The sequence below is a fragment of the Acinonyx jubatus genome, chromosome X, assembly GCF_027475565.1.
Source record: "Acinonyx jubatus isolate Ajub_Pintada_27869175 chromosome X, VMU_Ajub_asm_v1.0, whole genome shotgun sequence".
Taxonomy (NCBI): Eukaryota; Metazoa; Chordata; class Mammalia; order Carnivora; family Felidae; genus Acinonyx; species Acinonyx jubatus.
In genome coordinates, this window is record NC_069389.1 from 54,350,843 (window position 1) to 54,372,903 (window position 22,061).

Here is a 22,061-nt window from a genome sequence, read left to right on the forward strand (position 1 = left end):
TGAACCTGGTGCTGAGCAAAGACCTGATGAATGAATGCCTAAGCAAATGTCTATCCCACCCAGCATCTGTGCCCATCCCCAGCCAGGCTCCAGCAGCCAGAGGTCCAGTTCTGAAGCAGGAACACTCTGGTAGTTGTCTTCAGTGCTTCTGGGAAATCAAGAAGCATGTTTTAGCCTGTTGAGGAGAAGCCCGGTAACTAAAACCTGAGATCCAGAGCCTATTTTGTTCAGATCCTCAGCAGTGTCACTGGGGCTTCCAGGTACCATTGAAAAGAAAGAAGCTACACTAAATGGCTTCTTTCTACACTTATTAGGCTGGTGAAGTCTAAGTCATTGCAGCCTTTCTTGAGGCCACTTAGATAATAATATACATATTAAAAGCCTAAAAGAGGTGCAGACCCTCTCACTTAGCAATTCCAATGTGGGTTAAGGGCCTGTGTAAAGGATTTTCATCACATTTGTACATATTTTTAGTGTTTTTCTAATAATGAAAAATGGGAGAAACCTCAAAAGCCACCTTCTCTGGTAAGTTTTCACCATCCACTCACACACACACACACACACACACACACACACACACACACCTCCAGTAACAATGAACATGTTTTGAGGTAGCATATATTAATTGTCTTCTCCATTCAGAAACCTTTGCAGTTCTTGGGGTGCCTGGGTGGCTTAGTGAGTTAAGCATCTGACTCTTCACATCGGCTCAGGTCATGATCTCACAATCATGAGATCGAGCCCCATGTCAGGCTCTGTGCTAAGCATGAAGTCTGCTTGAGATTCTTTCTCTCCTTTCTCTGTCAAAATAAATAAATAAGTGTTTTTACAAAAAGAAACCTTCTCAGTTCTTTTTCTGAGCTCTATGGGTGTCCCTGACACATTAGATCACAGTTACTGAGTTCTTCCCCTGTCAATAATTCAGTTTTCTCATCTGGAAAATTGGACTTCTGATACTATCAATAGTGTTGGGCTGTTAAAGAGATGCCATTTAAGGCCCTCAGCACAGGGCCTGGCATGTCATAATCACTCAATTCATTTTATTATGATGATTACTATCTCAATGCGAGATAGTTACATGACTGCTTCTGTCATTACACCATGATGTCTTCAAGGGTGAAAGTTATGCTATATATTTTTTCTCTCTGAATCTATAGGGCCCAGTACAGGGCTTGGCACACAGTAGGTGCTGAGTGAGTTTGATGAAAGAAATTTAGTCCAATGCCCTCAACATGGAGAAGATGCAGCTGAGGCCCAAGGAAGGGGCAAGTCAAGGGTTAGGCCTACATCCTGGGTCTTGTGTACTTAAATTATGGTGCCATGGGGAATTGGGGGTGAGGCTGGGGGCTGGAGATCTTCTGGATTCCTTGAGCTGAACTGCCTGGGCTCTTTCCATGCTTTGGGCCTGGGATCCTGTGATCAGAGGGTCTCCAAGGCTGGGGCAGTTGTGCTGACTCTCCTCATTCTTGCCCTCATTCTCTCCATCTCAAGCTCTAGCCTGGCCCCAGCCAAACAGGAAGATTCATTAACCATCTAAATATACAGAGCCCAGGGGCCATGTGCAGCCTGCAACAGAGCTGGGGTCCCAGCAGGGCCAGAGCCTGAGGCAGTGGTGCAGGCAGAGGGCTGGCTGGGAGGGGCCCAGCAAGGGGGAAGGCCTTGGAACAGCTAATGTGATGATTGATGGGGAGGTGAGTGAAGCCAGGCCAGCGCCAGGCCATTGGAACTCCCAGTCTCTAGTCCCATTTGTAGCCATCTATCCTTGCAGCAGCCCCCCAGGTCCAACTCTGATCCTCATGCCAGCTTTGATACCATCCCCCACTCCACACTCCTCAAACCCTTCAGTCCAGGTTCCTGAGCCTCAGAAGTATGGAGCTTAAAGGTGTGCAACCAGGAGTGGGGGTAGGTTTCCCCAGGCTCCTGCCTGCTTATTATTGTAAAGGCTATTTCTCTAATCAAAACTCCCCAATTACCCAAGGGCCCCTCTGATTAATATTCCATGATAACAGGAACAGGTCACATCTGGCTGCAGGAGCTGGAATTCGACACTCCAGGAGCCCCATGATTGGTCTGCAGGAAGAATAATAAACTTCCTTTATCCTGCCCCCCTTTCCCTTCCTTCCCATTCAGAGCCTCCCCATTTCTTTCACCTCCCCTTCCTCAGCCATTTTCTGCCCCTCTCCACCTCCACCCAAGTTCCTTTCTTTGCCCTCTGCCCTCTGTGGAGGTAGAAGTCACCTTCCCAGTCTTGGTCAGCCCCCTGGTCATTATCTACCTCTGCTTTGCTAGGCTCTTTGTCCAGGGAGCATCTTATGCTGGTGTGTGGTGGGCTGAGCAGGGAGGGCAATTTCTGAGTGGTTGTGGGTGCTCTGGATATATCATTTCATCAAATTCTCATTACCATCTCCTACAAGGGGGGGGTCATATTATCCCTGTTTATTGACAGAGACATAGCGCATCTGAGAAGCTTCTGGACTTGCCCACATCACAGAGGCTTTACATGATAGAACGGAGATTTTAAACTCAGAGCTTTCTGCTTCCAAGGCTTCTTTTCTTCCTGCACCCCACCCTGATCTGCTAAGGATGATTTCAGTCTCTGGATGCTTAGATTAAGATGGGACCCACTGATATGACACAGAGTCAGTGCCCATGACACCAGATCTCCAGGCTTCCATTGGATTACAGTTGGATTGTTAGGAAAGAATGAGCTGAGACCTTTTAGTTGAGTTCCACAGGCCAGACAGGAGAAAAGACTCACCTTCATTCATGTGGGAAGGTGGTGGTAAATATGGGACTTGGCCCCAGGTCTTCCAACACGCAGGTGAAAACCATTTGCCATTTGCCATCCTGTGGATGGCTCCGAGAGAAAGAGAGAGATTTACCATCACAGCTACATGTGAGACACTGCCAGATGCCACCATCCTCTGACCCGACCCATAGACACCCAGACAAGGTTATAGCTGCTTGTGTTTGTTAGACTTCACCAAGGAGCCTGGGAAGACAGCAGTCTTTCCTTGGAGTGGGATAGGAACACAGGGCAAGGGGTTGTGGTCACCACTGAAGGTCAGAAAGGATTTGCTTTCATCCAGCTCTCCCTTAGGGTGTGTATTCATTTGGCAACTGCTCCCTCCTTTCCCACCATGATTCTCAATAGCCAGGAGAAGAAACAAGCCATTGTGGGTCAGGGACACAATTTTCCCCTGTTGTCCCTTCCCCCTCAGTGGTGGGGCACATACAGACTTTATCAGTACCTAATGGCCAGATAGTGGTTTGACTTTGCTAAGGAAGGGAAGGGCAGTGGAGTGTGCCTCCCATCCCTCACTCTCCCACCTGGCACTTTCCTCTGCCTCTTACCTTGATCTTACCTCCTCTGTGTGCTCCTTCGCTCAACACTATTCAGAAACACCTTGGAATCACCTACCTAATTAATAGCCTGGTAAACTGAGGGCTCCAGATGAGGAGAATGGCTAACACTTGACTCAGTCAGTGCCCCCTGGCTCCAATGGCACTTCTGACTCCATTTCTTGTCTGGGATGATCCTGGCCAAAGGGCTAAAACATGGGGCTGCTCAGTCCTAGTGTCCTACCCCTTGGTGATGTCTGAGACCCACTGTGCTTTGTAGGGAACCATGAGGCCTCTGGGACACAATCACCTCAAGATTTATAGAGGTCCACACAGGTCTTGTGGGATCTTTATCTATGCCTTGGAAGCAGAGGCCCAGGTCTCTCTCATCCGTATGTTTTCTTCCTGTTGCTGCTCTTATGGCCCTGGCCCCACAGCCTCTCACTTGAACCCCTGCCTCTGCATCCTCCCCAGTCCCACTTTACTGCCCAGTTGCCCCTGTAATTCATGATTTACACCCTGAGGCCAGGATGACCTTCTTAAACTCCAGACCCAGGTTATTTGCTTACCTTCTCTATGCTTCAGCTTCCTCCTCTGTGAGGTGGGGATAAAAACCAGTCCTATCTCATGGGGCTGTGGAAATGAACCAAGAGCATGATGTAAAGCATTTACATCCATGCCTGGAGTAGAGGAAGCACTCAATATTATCATCTCATCTGCTAATAATGAAACAGACTGACACCAAGTGAGTGGTGACTATGTGCCAGGCACTGTTCTAAGTACTTCACATGTCATAGTGTATCAAGTTTCTGCAACAGTTTTACATGGGATCACTGCTATCATTATCATTTCACAGATGAATACACTGAGGCACAGCAATATTATGCAACTTCCCAAAGTTCACATTGCTAGTAACCTGCTGATCAAGCATTTGAATCCACATTGTTTGATTCCAGAGTTTGGCCTCTTAACCACTCAGCTGTTTTGTGCCCCTAAAACAGTCTATGACTCCCTAGTACCTATAGGATAAAGTCTAAATTCTTTAAGCTGCCACTCAAGGCTCTCTTACCTGTCCTTCTCCTCACACCACAAATCACCTTGTGAACTGAGTGACTGCTTTCAGAATTTCAAGGACACTTACCTGCTCCCCAGCCCTGGCTTAGTTTCTTCAACTTGGAATGACCCTTTCCCCACCCCCATCAAAAAAGAATCCTGCATATATGAACACAAACCCTGCCTTTTCAGGTATTTATTCTGAACCCATCTCCAAAGCAAGCACCTGGAGAGGCAGGGTTTGTGTGTTGAGGGGGAGTGGTCGGCAGGAGAGGCTTAGAGGGACACTTCACGTGTGACCACCTTCATGAAGCTATATAAGGTACTCAGTGCCAGTAGCCCTTAACCGTTTTACCACCTAGGATCATCTTTTGGAATTATTCCTCTTCATTCCTCTCTTCTCCCTGCCCTCAATACTAAAGCCTTGAAAGATCTTGTCTAGCAAACACTCTGCATTTAAAACATATAATGCAGGGTTAGCAGGGAAGGCAGGTCTCCTGGAAATCAGATACCACATTTGAGAGGTGTATGGATTTTGCCTTTTCCACACACCCCACTTCTTCTGACCTTGAGTTTGAATGACTCCATGCGACTTCTGGGCAAAGCAGAGGCCTGGCTGGGCCCCCTGCAAATGAGAATAGAAAGATCAGTATTTTTTTCTCTGCTGTTGATACAGCTTTATTGTCATGCTGTAGGATTGTCTGCAGCAATTGATCCTACTGCCCAATTATTATCAGAAAGCAGACCTTAAGATCAACTACCCGAAAACCCAGATCATCAGCGTTGGCAGACAGCCCCCAGCATTCAGTTGGTTTCTCTCCAACAATTTAATACAGCAGGTCAAATCATTTAGTTACCTGGGGGTGCAATTTGCAACTAATTCATCTTGGAGGGTTCACCAGGAAGCTATATTGCCTAAATTAGATGTTCTAGGGGTGTTTTATTGAGTTTTTAAATGGCCACAGTGGCAATTGGTAACGCCTGCTTTGAAAGCATTCCAGACAGAAATGGCTGCAGGCCTGGCTCAATGGCAGAGAACTTTGCACATTGGAGGGGATTCAGAACTGTTTTCAGGAGAACACTGCCCTTGCACATGGGTACCCCTCCAGGCCTCTCTGTGAGAATCGCTCCTAGGCCCTTTTGATCCACATAAGCCCTCCCCTCTGCCTAGCTCTCCAGCCAAGCGTGCGGCTCTGCCCTGCATCAGCGACTCACAATTGCGACACTCCAGGATCTTCCTCCAGATAACCCAGCCTTGAAGCCCCTGATGCCCCAGCCTTATCAACAGCTCCATTGAGAGAGCTAATATTTATGGTGGACAGTCTGCAGAGCAGAATGTCCAGCCTCTGTCCTGGGGTCTTATCCTGAGCTTAAGGTAGCTCATCAGAGGGCTGGGTATTTGGAGCACAGCACTGTGGCCTTCTCAGAGGCAGGAGAGTATAGTGATTATGAATCTGGGTTCTGGTTACAGACCAATCTGGGTTTGCACGTAGCCCTACCACTTCCTGCCTGTGTGTCCTCAAGCAAGTGATTTCACCTTTCAGTTTCCTCATCTGTAAAATGGGAATAATAACATTGCTCACCTCCTGAGTTTATTCAAGGGACTCCAATGCCTGACCCATAGTAAATGGCGGCTGTTATTATTTATTGTTATTCTTAGAAAATTGCTTTGGGTCCTCATAGTTAGGTGGCTAGAGGGAACACTGTCAGAAAGTCAGCTTGGAGCTCACTGGCTGCAGGGATGTTGAAAGACATTGTGTGGTTATTTTTCCAGGGTCCTCTTTGTGAAGGACCAAGGAAAAGATGTGATTTCTTTTCTGACTAGGGAAAGCCATGCTTCTCTAGAATACTTGGTTTATTTTTACGTTACAGATGCCATGAAGCTTATAATTGATGATGTTTCCCTCTTTTATGAGACTACTAGAGGAGCTGAGAGCTAAATGCAGGCTCCAATATCTGCATAGAATTTCAGAGAAGGCATTGTGTGTGTGTGTGTGTGTGTGTGTGTGTGTGTGAATCTTACTTCTGGATTTATTATTTTCCTAACCTTATTTTATCTCGATTTCTCTCCAGTACATATTTTATCATTTTATATTTTATAGCATTTGTTCAGTTGTCCCAAATCCTTTGATGAATAACTTGTGATATAAATGACTGTTGTAAGAGCCACCATCATTTAGTGAATGTGCATTGTCACCAGTACTCACAAAGAATTAGCTTATTTAATCACACAACAACCATATGAGAAAGGGGCCATTATTATTATTCAACTTTTAGACATGAGAGAACTGAGCCTCAGAAAAGCTAAATGACTCATGCCAGGTCATATGGCTTGGTAAATCTGGGTAGGAACTTGTGCCATCCGAGTCCAGAGCTGTATCCTCGTTCTGATAAATGAAAGGTAGTTACTCAGGTAGGTATCTAGGGAATGCATGTATACAGATGACAGGTTAGGTACATAGATATAGGCAGACATGATAGGCATACATGGCAAACAGACAGTGAGATGAAAGATATGATTGGTTTTTCCATAAGATAACCAGAGTTGCCTCATCGAGGTGATACAATTCTAGCCCAAGGCAAAAGAACTTGATGTCTTAGCTTGAACAATCCTATGATAAAGAAATGTTCATTCTCCCTTAGGGCTTTTGGAATTGAGATAGTTGTGGATGTTCATTAATGCCCCTGTGGACCCCTATTCATTCATACATTCATCCATCATGCAATTACTACGTGGCTGGGCACCAGGGACACAGAGATAACTAAGACATGGTGTGTCCCCATTCTCAAGGGGCTCCTGATTCACTGAGTGAGACATGCATGAAGACTAGAGATCACAGGGGCACCTGGGTGGCTCAGTCGGTTGAGCATCTGACTTCGACTCATGTCATGATCTCGCGGTCCGTGAGTTCGAACCCCATGTCGGGCTCTGTGCTGACAGCTCAGAGCCTGGAGCCTGCTTCAGATTCTCTGTCTCCCTCTCTCTCTGCCCCTCCCCCACTCATGTTTTGTCTCTCTCTCTCTCTCTCTCTCTCTGTCTCAAAAATAAATAGACATTTAAAAAATTAAAAAAAGACTAGAGATCACAATGCAGATGGTAGAACCCAGGCCTTTTCAGGGTGTCTGGGAAGCACAGAGGCAGCCAGAGGTGGGGAGCAGGAGGTCAATGAGAATCAGGAAATGCTTTAAATTATCATCTCATTGGGAAATATTTCCAAGAGGGAGATTGAGCAAAGAATAGAGGATGATTAACAGTTTGCTAGGTTGCAGAGGTGCCAGAGGACAGGTAGAATCACATGGATGAAAGCACAAAGACAGGGGAGACCAGGGCACGTTGGGAAGCTTTAAATAATCTGCTCTGGTTGAAAGGCAGGGGATGTGTTGGGTGGCCTAAGAGATGAAGCTGGAAAGGTAAGGAGGCCAAATCATGAAGGACCAAGGCATTTGGAGTTCATCATGCAACAGATGGGGAGTTCTGGAAATGTTGAAGCCAGGTCAGGGACCTGGTCAGCTTGGCATTTTGGAAAGTCATCCGCATAGAGCAGTGTGGAGTGTGGAGACAAGGAACCAGTTAAGAGGCAGTTTTCACCACCCAGTTCTGAGCTGCTACCATATATGTCACTGCTTCAACAAATACCTATTGAGTGTCTATTAAGCACCAGGCACTGTCGTAGGCATTGGAGATGTGCCAATAAACAGCATGGACAAAGCTCCTTGCCCACGGAGACACACAATAAACAATAGGCATAATAAATAAGTAATTTACATATTATGTTAGAAGGTGATAAGAGCTATATAGAAAAACAGAAAACAGCACAATAAGGAGACTTGAAATTATGAGGGTGGGGCTGGCTTACAACGTTTTTTTTTAAATGTTTATTTTATTATTTTTTTTATTTTTGAGACAGAAAGAGACAGCGCATGAGCAGGGGAGAAGCAGATGGAGAGGGAGACACAGAATCTAAAGCAGGCTCCAGGCTCTGAGCTGTCAGCACAGAGCCCGATGCGGGGCTCGAACTTAGGAACCATGAGACCATGACCTGAGACGAAGTGAGACGTTTAACTAACTGAGCCACCCAGGCGCCCCTGGTTTACAACCTTTTTGAGAAGATGACATTTAATCCAAAAATGTGAAGCAAGCAGAAATAATATTAAGGACTCTTCTCATGTCTGATTCCTACAGATTTTCACAGCCCAGGCCAGTATACTTGGGATCTGACAGTCTTGGATTCAAGTCCTAGTTTCTTGGGCAGGAAACTGCCTCTTTGAGACTCCATTTCTCCTGTGCACCCTGCCTCCTGAGGCTGTGGTGAGATGATGGACACAATGGTGCCTTCTAATCTGACAGGCAGGGCACAGAGGTAAAGGGGTTATTACGAATCTTCTCTCTGGCATCCCTTTCCAGGTCTCTGGCAGCCCCAAGGCTCTTTGCGCCTAAGGAGCCAGTAGAAGAGATGGCAGTGGGAGAGTTGCTGACAGCCTTTTATTCAAGAGAGGGTGATCAGTTTCCCCCAGCTCCAGTAAGGATGAAACTGGGCCATGGGCTGGGCCTGTGGCATTGTGGCTGTTGCCTCTGCCATGCACCACTGGCCATGAACCCACCATGTGGCAGAGCTGGAAGAAAGCCCTGACAAATAATCCAGCTCAGCCCATATAGGATAGATGGAGATGCTGAGTCCAGGGGTGGCAAGGGAATGACCCACGGGCACACAGTGATTGAGTTAGAAACACCTGGAACTGGGGTCTAGGTGTCCTGCCTCCCAAGTGGGTCATGGTTGAGCTGGGAGGCTGCTTTGACCTAAGTGAATTTGTTAATAGTTATAGCCTGCCCTAGCTTTATTCCCCCCGCCCCCCCACTGAGGCTTCCTTTGGGGGCCTGGAGCCCACTGCTAAAAATTATAATAATAGCTAACATTTAGCATTCTTCCAAGAGATTTCCAGTCATGATCTCACTGAGTCACCTTTTGATTTCACTGATCTCACCTTTTGAAGTATTACTAACCCTATTTTTATTGATGGGGAAGCTAGAGCTCAGAGCAGTTAAGTGACTTGTCTAAGCTAACACATTAGGAAGTGAGGGAGTTGGCCAACTTTGGCAGTTTTGTTGGTGAGTCTTTGTATTTAGCCACTAGGTTATACAGATGTGAGATGAATGTGTGTGCATGATGATTTTGTGTGTGTGTGTGTGTGTGTGTGTGCGTGTGCTTGTATGTGTGCACACATGATGGTTGTGTATGGTCAGTTGTGAGCTGGGAGGGGTTCTTGGCTAATTCCCAATTGCTCTTTCATGCTCTGCACAGGGGCTGTCTGGGGCCCAGGGCAAGCTATCTAAGACCGGGGTTTGGGTACCAGAGGTTCAAAATAGCTGTGACTTCATGTCCAGATACCCTTATCCATCTAAGAAGAGCAGCACACTTTAGCAAGAACATGCACAGATACCATGGTGGATGTGTAACCTTTTGCATGTGGTTCTCCAAACTGTGTGTGGTCCCAGGACCAGCAGCATCAGCATCACCTGGGAACTTGCCAGAAATGCAAATTCCTAGGCCCTACCCCAGTCCTACTGAATCAGAGACTCAGGGTGGGACCCAGCAATCTGTAGTTTAACAAGCCCTCCAGGTGATTCTGATGCAGCACAAGTGGTAAGCATTAGATATCGCTGGGAGCGTCCCAAAGCATGCTCGGATGCATGCATCTATGTACATGTACGCACATGCCTAGGGCACAGTGCTTTACAGTTTCCAAAGGGTCTTCTCACTTATAGCCTCCTCTGACCCTCTCAACAATGGGGATCCTGCCCACTTTCCAGATGAGTAAACTGACTGCCAGGGAGGTGAGGTCATACAGCGAGCGGCTAGTCCTTGACAGATGCTAAACATGGCGGTCTTCTCCATTCACCCAGTGCCTGTCTTGGATCCTCCCACCCTTGCCCCCTGTATTGGTCCAGGGCTCTTCCTGCCTACAGAAGCTTTCCAAAGGAAAGAGAGTAGAGAGATGGCCGGTCTTGGCTTTCTGACCACCTACCACCACCACCCTCCTGTCAGCAGCACCTGTAGAACAAGTTCCCTCTTCCCCAGGTTAGTTCACCTGGCAAAGAAGGAGAGCAGTGTCCACAGAAGTAAAAGGGGCTCCAGGGGCCTAGTGGCTATTTTCTAGGAGATACCTAAAAGTGGATCCGGGGACAGCATAAAGTTTGGATTCAGAGTTCCTTCTCCATTTCCTCCCCTGGATACGGAAGCTTTACTGGGGTTGGCCCAGCCCCAGTGGAGGGTGAAAGGTGGGGCCTCAAGCTGATTTCTGCCCAGGCCCATCTCCCATTCTGACCACACAGCTGCTCTGGGGGCGCTGGCAGGAAAGTGAGAAGCCTATCTAGTCTGCCAGAGGGGCTGGGGGTAACAAGAAGAGACAGGGAGAAGGGGCATGTCTGGGTCCATGGAATTAAGGTATATACATAGCCAAGAGACCATAAAAGTAGGTGTAGGTCCAGGGCATGTTGGCAAACATCTGGCCCAGTGATTCTCAGCCTGGGGTGTGTGTGATTTGGGGGTAGGGAGGGGTCTATTCTCAGGGGTCACGAGTTCTTTGAGAATTGAACTTTTATGTTCTTATTTTGATGGTAATCTAAACATGATTTTTCTTACATTTATAACAACAGCTATAATTCACACTGGAAGACATTTTCATAGCCTATGTTCAATTCTGAAGACATTTCTCAAATGAAGGACGTGCAGATCTTGGGTTGAGAGCCGTAATTGTTCAAAGATATCATTTTAGGGGCTGGTTCTGCTGGAATTTTTGTCCTGTAAAGGGAAGATCTGTGGACTCCACCCAAAGGTTGAGAAGCACTGATTTGGTTCAGCCCCTTCATGTTTCAGTTGAGGACACTGAGACTTAGAGAGGGCCAAGCAATTGCTTGAAGTCTTCCAGGAAGTCAGAAGCAGGGCTGATACTGGAGGGCTGGACTCCCACAGTCTGACCCAGAGCTCTATCTGTCACACTTGCAGGGGTCATGGTTCAGGCCAGGGCAGGGGCAGGCAGGGTGACAGAAGAGTGTGGCTCAGATGTTTTCATTAGGATTTTTCTAGTTCTCTTTCTGTTCATGGGACTGCATGGAGTCATTTGGATCTCTTTAAGAGATCCAGTCAGCCAGAGGGTAAATGGGGAAGAAGGACACACAATTTCATGCCATGGTGACTACTCTGTCTCCATTCTGCAAGACACACATGGATGGGCAAAGTCTAGCCTCTGCTGACCCCCTGCTCCTGCACTGTCTGGGGAGGCAGATGTAAAAGTAGTGGCAATGCCTCATAAGTGTTCAAAGTGAACTTTGTCATACATATAGCTAACAGACATTTATTGAACATTTACTATATGCCACGTACTGTACACGTAGGATGTCAAGATGTCATTGAAGGAGGTGTAGCCCTACTTTGTAGATGGGGAAAACAAGACCCAGGAAGGTTAAGTAAACTCCTTCTAGGTGGCAGAGCCAAGCAGACTGATTCCTGTGCCCATTTTCCTTAACATTTCCTTAGGTCATGCGGCCCTTGTAATAGCCCTGGAAATGGGCCCAGATGGGTTATTTCTTCCTATTTCACAGAAGAGGAACCTGTGGCTCAGAGAGGGGGAGCAGTTCGACCACAGGATATGAAGCTAGGAAGTGTGCTGTCTACTTCCTGATGTAGTGGCTGCTCATTAGCCCTATACTGCCCCATTGAAGACTGGAGACAGTGAGATTTTTGAGGATCTGGTAGCATATCAGAAACAAACTTGTGAGGGGCACCTGGGTGGCTCAGTCAGTTAAGCATCTGACTTCAGATCAGGTCATGATCTTGAGGTTCTTGGGTTCGAGCCCTGCATCAGGCTCTGTGCTGACAGCTCAGAGCCTGGAGCCTGCTTTGGATTCTGTGTCCCTCGCACTCTGCCCTTCCCTGCTCTCAAAAATAAATAAACATTAAGAAAAAAGGAAACAAACTTGAAAAGTCAGTGGCAACAGCAAACTAGTTAAATTATACTGATGGGGTGCCTGGATGGCTCAGTTGGTTAAGCCTCTGACTTCAACACAGGTCATGATCTCACGGTGCGTGGGTTAGAGCCCAGCATTGGGCTCTGTGCTGACAACTCAGAGCCTGGATCCTGCTTCTGATTCTGCATCTCCCTCTCTCTCTGCCCCTCCCCAGCTCATGCTCTGTCTCTTTGTCTCTCTCCCTCTCAAAAATAAACAAACATTAAAAATAATTTTTTTAAATTATAAATTGGTTGAAAATAAATATTTCCAAGCAATGGTTTTGCACGTAATCATAATGTTCAGGCACTTTGAACATGTTTGCCTGTTTTCTGGATTTTCCAATTTTTTTTATTTTTGGGGGAGAATAATTTGCAGATTCATTTTCAACTCACTCTTTCTGCTCCGGTTGTTCAACAGTATTTTCAAAAACTTTGAAATCTTACCTCTGGTTCTAAATAAACTGCCCCAAAAGCAAGTAAGTTGAAACTGAAATGTTTCCATCTGCTACTTCCAGTTTCCATAAATCCGTGCAAGCCAGGATGCAATCTGCTTTTCAAGTGATTTGCCTTTAAGTTTTTCAAATTAATTTTTTCTTTGACAGTGATGCTCATGTTCTTTATCTTTAACCTATGCTCCCACCAGTTTCAACATACACCCCTTTTCAACGTAAGCAACTTTTCCTTAGCATCTTTTCAACTGTGCCATGGTAATCGTTTGCTCCCACTAGGAATGCTGCTTGCTGTCAGGATTGAAGTGCTGTATGGTTTCTGGGACAGGGACAGACTTAGGCTGAGCTTTGTTGGTGTAATGGTGCTTGAAAGTATTGGCAAGGAAAATGCCAGCAGGCGTATTGTTCACACACACAGCACACCAGGTGAGGTGTGAGGTGAGGGAAGCATCTGAAGCCAGTGAAAAGGATCAGGGTGTATGGTTCGTTGCAGCCCACGTGCTGCTGCCTCAGTGGTGGTCCACATTGTCTCAGCATTGGTGGTTCCAACACCGGCTCTGTCTGAAAAACTGATTGGGGCCCCTTTCCTGGGTAGCAGAACTGTGGAGTCTAGGCTCAGAGTGGTTGCCCCACTGGCCCTGCATGCGTTGATCCTTCCACCAAAATGAAACAAATACCCTTCAATGCAGCTGACCAGGAAGAATAGGAGTTTAAATGAATTAGAAATAACACCCCACAAATAAACAAGTTCCTCCCTTCGACATGAACAATACACGAAAAATGCTTAAAATTGTCAAAAACATTTGTGGAAACATCTAACATATGTCAAAATGGCCAATAACTGGAAAATCTATCAGTTAGGAGTATGTATTTTTCTCTAGTTTATCATTTAGAACCAACTTTCTTTTTCCATCATTTCACTTGGATCCAGACCAGATAGGCTGGAACAAAGGTCCTCATCTTGTTCTCCTTGGAGGTGCCTAGAACACCACTGGGTCCATGCTTGAATTTAATTCAGCTGGGCCTCATGCCTCCTTTTTCTATACACTTGCATGGCAATATCCATCTTGAAGTAGATCCTCTGGCTTCAGAATTCAGAGAAGAGATGCATGTGGACAAATTGAGGTCAAATCAACCCCATAGCCTTTATAGATTCAAAGTAGATTTCTTCCTTTTTTTATGGGTTTTCCTGTGTTTTCTACATTTCCTACAATTAGGAAATTCAAGTATTACCTTTGTAATTAGCAAACATAAATCCCACAATAAGAAATTGAAAGCACATATTCAAAACACAGACCCAAACCATTTACCAAACACTGTGATGGGTACTTTGGGGTTGGGATTGTGGGTTCCTGTCCTGTGCAGTCGTGTCCTCATGGAGGCTTACTCTATCAGCTAATAACTGGGATCTTCTCATACCACCTCTTTCCACAGGAGCTTCATCTACCAAGAGAGCCGAAAAAGGAGATGGGGTACTCAGGTGTCTGTCACCAGAGGAGTGAAGTGATTAGTATAAGGGGACACATAGTAAATTGAGACTAGGTTGGAATAGGACAGTAACATTCAAGACAGGAAAGTATTTCCACTCTGAAGACTAACGACCTCTTTTGGCAGGTATCTCTTCTCTTGCCTCCCTCTTCTTTGACCCTCAGGCAGACCTAGAGTCCCCCCTCCTTCTCCATGTCCCCTCCCCCAGTCCAGGGAAGACCTCTTTTGCCCCCTCCTCACAGTCTGTCTGGGCCAGTCTGTCTCTCCAACTCCAGCAAAGCATTAAAAATTGAAAGCTCTTTTGAAGAGAAAACAGTTTAATAAAAGCTCTATCCATTTTTCATGAGAGAATCAGGAGAAGGATGGTGCAGACAAGTGGGGGTGGGGACAGTGGGCAGTGAAGGGATTGGGGAATCCCTGATGGGGCTCAGCAGAGCAGTGGCCAGGAAGTGCTGCCTCCCCTTTATCCACAGCTCTGATGGCCCCAGTGTCCTCTTCTTTTCTCATTTCCTCTTAGCAGGATCCACACCAGGCCTGTCAATACTAGGAAATATGGTTTGCTTTTTGAGGTAGGCTCCTGCCTTCTTTTTGGGGAGGCTTCAGAGGACCTGGGCTGTACTCCATCAGAGTAGTGGCCACGCTAAATAACCTCTGGTGGGGGTGGGGGGCCCTCTTCCACAACTGAGCAGCTTCCCAGTTTGGGCAAGAGGAGACCTGTTACTTGAGCCCTGGCCACATATTTTACACCCAGAGGACTGACCAGGGCAGGGCCAGGCTAGAGCACCAAGCTGGTCACTGGGCAGAAGAGGGCCAAGTTTTGGGAAGAAGTACAACAGAGAGGTTGGGGCATGAGGGGACTAGGGGAATTAGATCCAAACCCTGGTTCGGGTTCTTTGGACCCTAGAACCATTTCCAAACACAAGAGACACAATCACATTCACTGTCCCACTTAGCCTCCACCTTTTCTTATCAGTCCCACCTCAATAAAGACAGGTCTTCCCAGGAAGAGAACTCATAGACTGGCCCTGGCAGGATAGATATGTACTTAGGTCCAATTGGGTCTATCTCTGGTACAAGTGTCTGTGTGTCCATGAGTGTCTACATGTGCCAGTGTGTATAGTGGCATGTGAATGTACAGTAGCAAGTATGTGTGCACGGCATATGCAAGAATGTCTGTAACTAAGGTGTGTGTGTGTGTGTGTGTAAGCAAGGATGTGGGATGGTACCCATGTGTGAGAGTACTTGTTCCTACTGCTCCCTGCTTCTGAACAAAAACAAGACCTTCCCTGAGTACATCCCAGAGGGCAAGTATGACAGCTAAGCTGGGTAAGAGGGAAATGGGAAGCTGAGCAGGCTTTGGGGCCTGGAAGATAGGCAGGCCAGATGTGCCATGCTAGCCACAAAACTGTTTCCAGTGGGCCCTGGGAACCAAGAAGGAGTTACCTTCATGAGTGTTACCAACTTACTCGGGCACGTGTGTGTGTGTGTGTGTGTGTGTGTGTGTGTGTACAAGAATGGGGCTTTTGCTTCATCAGCATGGTTAAGAGGGGATTCAGGAGACATTCCTGGAGTGATGGTTGGGGAGGAGAATGAGAGGCTTATTGATGGTGCCTCTATGGATTTTGGGGTCCAGCTTTCAATGAAAGACCCAGGACAACTTTGGAAGAGCTTCCTCTCCACTCTACTCTGTCCCAGTAGGAGTCAGGTCCCCAGGGTAGTGGGGTAAAGGAGTGAAGTCCTGGATCTGGGAGAGGACTTGGGACCAGTGTTGGGTATCCTGCATGGACCTTTCTCTGGGTTTACTCCAAACATGTGTCCACCTAGTCATTATTCCATCCATGTACTCAACTCATATTTGCTGAGCCTTGATTCTTGTGCCAGGGATTTTATTGGGACATTGAACAGGCAGATATGTCGCTGCCCCCTCAAGACCACCAAACCTAGTATGTTCTTAGCTATTCTTCTCCATGACTTTACATATTTTGTCACTTCCGTGGCTCTGTCAGGCAGGTTGCCAACCATTGTATTGACAGTTCACTCTGGTAGCTTGACAAGAAGAAGCCAGAAGACACAGAACCTCTCTTTCGTTCACCATGTGACCTTGTCATTGACCCTGAAAGGTTCTTTGTTTTCCCATTTGTAATGGGACTGTATGCCCTATGATGTGCTCAGAGGGCTTTTCCTGCTTCAGTTACTGTTCTTGCCTTTGGACATATGCTATAAGTTCTAGCACTGACAATTCCTGGGGAATTTTTCCCTTGGCCAATGGTTCTGGCTGGTCTTAGGCAATTGATTAGCTTAGTTTCCTCAACTCTAAATAGGGCATAATAAAACTATTTACCTCATAAGGTCTTTGGGGGCATTAGCTGTGGGTGATCATGTATACAGAAGTTCTGACAAAGAGCCTGTGAGCCTAGAGCAGCATGAGGCCATTGATCTGGGACTGGTGGTAGCATCCCTGATGGTGTTCCCAGTCGCAGAGCCATCCTTAGCTCCCCCTGCACATTGCAGCAGGAGTGTGAGTTAAGGTGGTGGGCCTGGGAATTGGTTGTTGAGGGTGCTGGTCTGGGTCTTGAGGAAATCTGGCAAGGGAGCCAGGGAGAGAGGCCATACCAGGTATAAGCTCCACTTGTCCTCTTCACCTGAGCCCAATGTTGGGAGGCTCCCATAGGCCCCAGTGCAGATCAAAGGAGTGGTTGCAATACCCCATTTCATTGCTCTTTCCTGCCCGCTCCCCCCCCCCCCAGTTATCTTTTAAATGTGAAGGCAAGAGCTGAAGAACAGCTGCTGGCATTGTCCTTGGTGGGTGAAGCATTGCAGAACAGGGAAATGAAGGGATATAGCAGAAGGCTGATGGTCATGGGCTTGAATCCTCTTTCCCCTCTTTCTTCTTCTCAACTGCCCTCCTCTGTTCCTTACCCCTACCCTCCTCAAAGGAAAAAGTGGCCCTTCTCCTCCGAAGTCCAACTAGCTCATCCCTTAGGGGACCATGCTTCAGTCATTTTCTCCCCTCTGCTGGTTCCCTGCCCTCAGCCTGTAAATACGTTCCAGTTTTTCCCATCCGAAAAAATCCTCTCCTCCATGCTATATACCCCTTTGAGTGCCACCCTTCTGCTCGCCTACCTGGGCACAGCTGAGCATCTACATGCGTTGTCTCCTGGCTTGACCTCCCTCCCACTCTACTCTTAAGGCAAAAGACAGTGGTGTCTGTGCGGCTCAAAGTCACCTCCTTCCACCTGGCCTTTACAACATCCATTTGGTTTTGACACCATTGTCCAGCCTCTCCTTGCAGTGCCCCTTCCTGGGTTTCTTTGGAATTGTGCTCTCCAAATCCTCCTTTCTTTCTAATAGTCCTCCTCAGGATTCTGCATCCTTTTCTTTGGATTCCTTTTCTTCTTCCAATACCTTACCTTGGGAAACCCATCTATTCTTGTGGTCTCAATTGTCTCCCCTGACAGAGGAAGAGAGGGCATGTGAGGACAGACCAGGAAGGTCATGCACCAGACTCCTGCCTCAGTAAGGAGAGATGAGTGCAGAAGAAGAGACTGACTCTGAGCTTCTCCAGACTGTAGGCTGTGGCTTCAGGGAACTGCTGTATCTGAATTTCCAATGTTCCTCCTCCCCCTCCCTTTCCTTCCTGCCTTGTCCACCTCTAGTCTTCTTTTTTATCCATCCCCTAACATCTTCTGAATGCTCACTACATTCGAAGAGCTTTGTCATGTTGGAGGGCTCAGCGAGGAGGAGGTTGGTGGCATTGGAGGTGAGCAAGTAAGGAGAAAAATGGTGAGGACTGAGTGGGAGGGCCAGGCAGGGCCAGAAAAGGTAGGGCCCTGGAGACCATGAGGTGGACTTGGGGATTTATTCTAAGCCATCTGAGAGGCCAATGGGGAGTTGTGAGCATGAGAGTGGCTTTATCTAATTTGCATTTTTAAAAGACTCACTCTGGCTTCTATGTTGAGAATAGACCATGGAGGTGAGAGGAGGTCCATTGGGGTGAGTGGGGATGGTGGCTTGAGTCAGGCTTGTGAAAGGGGTAGTGCAGAATAGTGGATGGATTAGGATATATTCTGGGGGTAGGGTGGCTAGACTGGTTCACGGACCAGATATAGGAGGTGACTAAAAGAAAAGATTCAAGAGTTTGGGGCTGGAGCAACTGGCTAGATAGTGATACCAAGTATGGAGCTGGGAAGCATGGGAGGAAGGAAGCTTTTGGGGAAACTCAAAAATTCTACCTTGGCTATCTTAACTTCAAGATCTTATTAGACAGGTAGAAGTGTTAAGTTGGCAGTCGTCTGGAGCCCAGTGGAATGGTCAGGGCAAGAGATAGGGCATGGAAGGGATCAGAGTTTTTACCTTGGGCCTTTGAACATGCTCCCCTCTGTCTAGCACTTGTCCTCAGGTCTCAGCTCAAACAGTGCCTCGGTCTCAAGTTGCCTCCTACCTCCTGCCCCAGGCATGCTCTATTTTATTTTCTTCCCAGCACTCATCACTCGCTGAAGTAGTCCTGTTCATTTACTTATCTACATGCTTCTCCATGACATCGAAATGTAAGTTCATGAAGGCAAGCATCGTAATATGTTTTTGTTTGTTGGTGTATTCTTGTGGCCCAGAATAGTACCCGGCACATAGTAAATGCTCACTAAATATTTGTGGACTGAATGAATAAGCACTTTATAATGCATCAGCTTCCTTCATCCTGACAACACCATGAGAATGGTAATTGTTACCCCCAGCTTTCAGGGCAAGAAACTGGGGGCTTAAGGGGCTCATTGAAAGTTCTAGGCCACCCACTAGGAGGTGGTGTAATGGGGATTTAATCCCAGGTCTTTAGCTTCAAAGCCTGAAAGTGCCTTTGAGACAAGACTTAGGCTAGAGCTCTCCTCTGCCACATATTTGCTATGAGATCACGGACAAATTCTTAGGCAGTTATGACCCCCAATCTCTTCTTCTCTCAGCTGGGTATAACAAGTATCCCTTACAGGATTATTCTGAGGGTTCCATGAAGAAACATGTGCTAAAGAGCTTTGTCCACTCTATCAATGCATACATATATAAAGGATTACTGACCTCTTTGAACTTCAGTCTTCTTTTCTGAATAGTGGGTGGGGGTTGAGGAAAGTGTAGAGAGGGGACTAGATGATCTGTTACCATCTTTCTAGCACTGACATCCCAAGAATCCTGGATCTCTAACTTTTGTAGAGATGAGTTGAGCTTATGCATTCTAACTGTGAGCATTGTGAACACAGGGGTCTCTACTTTGGCCACTAGAGCTTTAGCTCTGGATGTGGGAGGCTTCTTTGAAGCTTGAGGGAGGTAAATTGAGGACAAGTAAAAGGAAGTCCTTCCTCACCCCAATTTAATGAGCTTATGGCTTTCATTACGCACAGGAGTGGTCCAGGCAGGAAACAGGAATGGCTTTGGATGGAATCATAAATGCCAGAGACATGGATGGCTGTGAGCAGGAGCTGGCAGTGATGACCTCTAAGGTCAATGGGAAGAAGGTGGCCCCTTAGGGCCCAGAGACCAGCCCTAGGCTTCCAGAATGGCAGTTATGGGTGGTGTGAATTGGGGGTGGGGAAGTCAGTGAGACCATCTACCTGGACCCCTTCCTCTCAATTCCCTTAGCTTAGCCCCTGACTGATGGTTTGTAGGTAGAGAAAGGGTGAGAATTACAGAAGAGGCAGTAGAATGCAGAGATTCCAACTTTGAATCTCCATCCACCTTCTCAGGAAGGCTCTGGCTGGCTGTGCCAACACTCACAGCTGCTGTGAGGAATGTCTGGTGTATGATCTCCCTTTCCTTCTGCCTCACCCTCACCTGCACCTGGTGATGTCAACTGGAAGGAAGGACTCTGTTCCTTCCATACACTGCAGGGCAGGAGAAGGTTGGTAGAACTGGGAAGTTGGTGGGGTTTGGCCCTGATGCCTTGGTCTCGACCCTTTCAAAACCCCTCTATTTCTACTATTTCTGTCCTCCTTCTTCTAAAAGCCAGTACTATAGGGTCTTGCTCTCATCTGGCTGTCAACTAAGGTGTTAGCTGTCAACTGAGGTGTTAGCTGTCAACTAAGGTGTTAACTGATATCTAAGGTGTTACCTGATAACTAAGGTGTTAGTTGACAACTAAGGTGTTAGTTGATAAGGCTTAACACCCCCCAAGGGGTATATGCATTTTAATAGGGGATTGTTGAAAAGGACTGGCCTTCAAGACTCAAGTGATATATGCTATATTGGTGGAATTTCAGGCAATGGTGTTGATTGTGGGTGGAGGTGTGGGTAGTCCCCTCTAAATCATACCACTTAGGTAATCACTTATTCATAAGGTCACACATGCGCACACACACACACACAAAAACACACACACATCTCTATTACTCTTGCAAAAAGATTCTGAATTGTGTGTATATAGGTATACATTTTAATGACATATAATAACAAACACATAGCATTCTATGATAGACACTGTTCTAAGCACTTTACATATATTAACTTATTTCATCTGCACAGCAGCCTTATGAGATAGATACTATCATTATCTTGATCTCATAGTTGAAGAACTGAAGGCTCAGAGAGGTGACATAACTTACCACCAGGCCACATAGGTAGCTGGAGGCAGAACATGTAGATAGATTGCATTTAGGCTCTTCACTATTGTACCAAACACTTCTCACCCTGGTACACAGTAGGGTGCATTCACTGTAGTATGGTTATACCCTTGGATGTGAGGGTGGTGATCTTGTTTGTAAATGTGCACCCCATGTTTTTAAATCCTAAAATACAGAGCTTGGGAGAGGTCTCTTTGAACAGAGAAAATGCACTCATTGTGTGAGGTACAGGTCTGTGCACTTACTGTGTGGTGTGAGGGCTCCATGGGCTGAGTGAAATGCAGGTTGGTTACTATGAAGGCATATACAGATACTTAAGGGTTGTATTTACAACTGTATACTGAGCTCACAGTCACATGAGACAGTCTTGTGATCTCTCTGCCCCACACACGGGCCTTACTTTGCAACTTGCCCTGCTGCCCTTAGGAACTGCCTCCTTTGGGAGGCTGGGCTCTCCCAGAGTCTACAACTGAACAAAAAGAATCAGCCTCTGGTTGGTCAGGGCAGAAGAAGATCCTGGCACCCAAATGAGGGCAGACAGGAGAAATGGATTAGAAGTGAATAAAGAGAATGTGTGTAGGGAGGGTGGTATGGGTTACATTGTGGTAGGGCTTCTGCCAAGTAGGGATGGGATGATAGGAGCAAAAGTGGGAAGTGTGTGCGTGTTCCTCCTCCATGGGGGAGGAGACTCTGGGAAATGAAGTTTTCAGAGAGGCTGACAGCCCATAGTTCTTTTCTTATATGGGCACTTGGGAACCACTGATTTATTTTACAGGTGGGAGAGACATGATTGGATGAACCTTTTAACAAAAGTTGTACAGATTGCAGTGTGAGGAAGGTGGAGTGGAGGGAGCAGGCCAAAGGCTGCAGTAGCCCAATCTGGGTGTGGCTGTGTTGCTGTGGGGAAGCTGGGAAGGGCACTGAGGTCAAGACTGGAATTAAGGTTGCCTTGGCCATAAGAGGGGGAGATGCCTGCAGCCCTGTGGAACAACCAACAGTGGGTTTTGTAGCCTGGAAGTCAGAAGAGAAGTCTGAGTTGGAGATGAAGACTTTTTTAATGTTTATTTATTTATTTTTGAGAGAGAGAGAGCAAGCAGGGGAGGGGCAGAAAGAGAGAGAG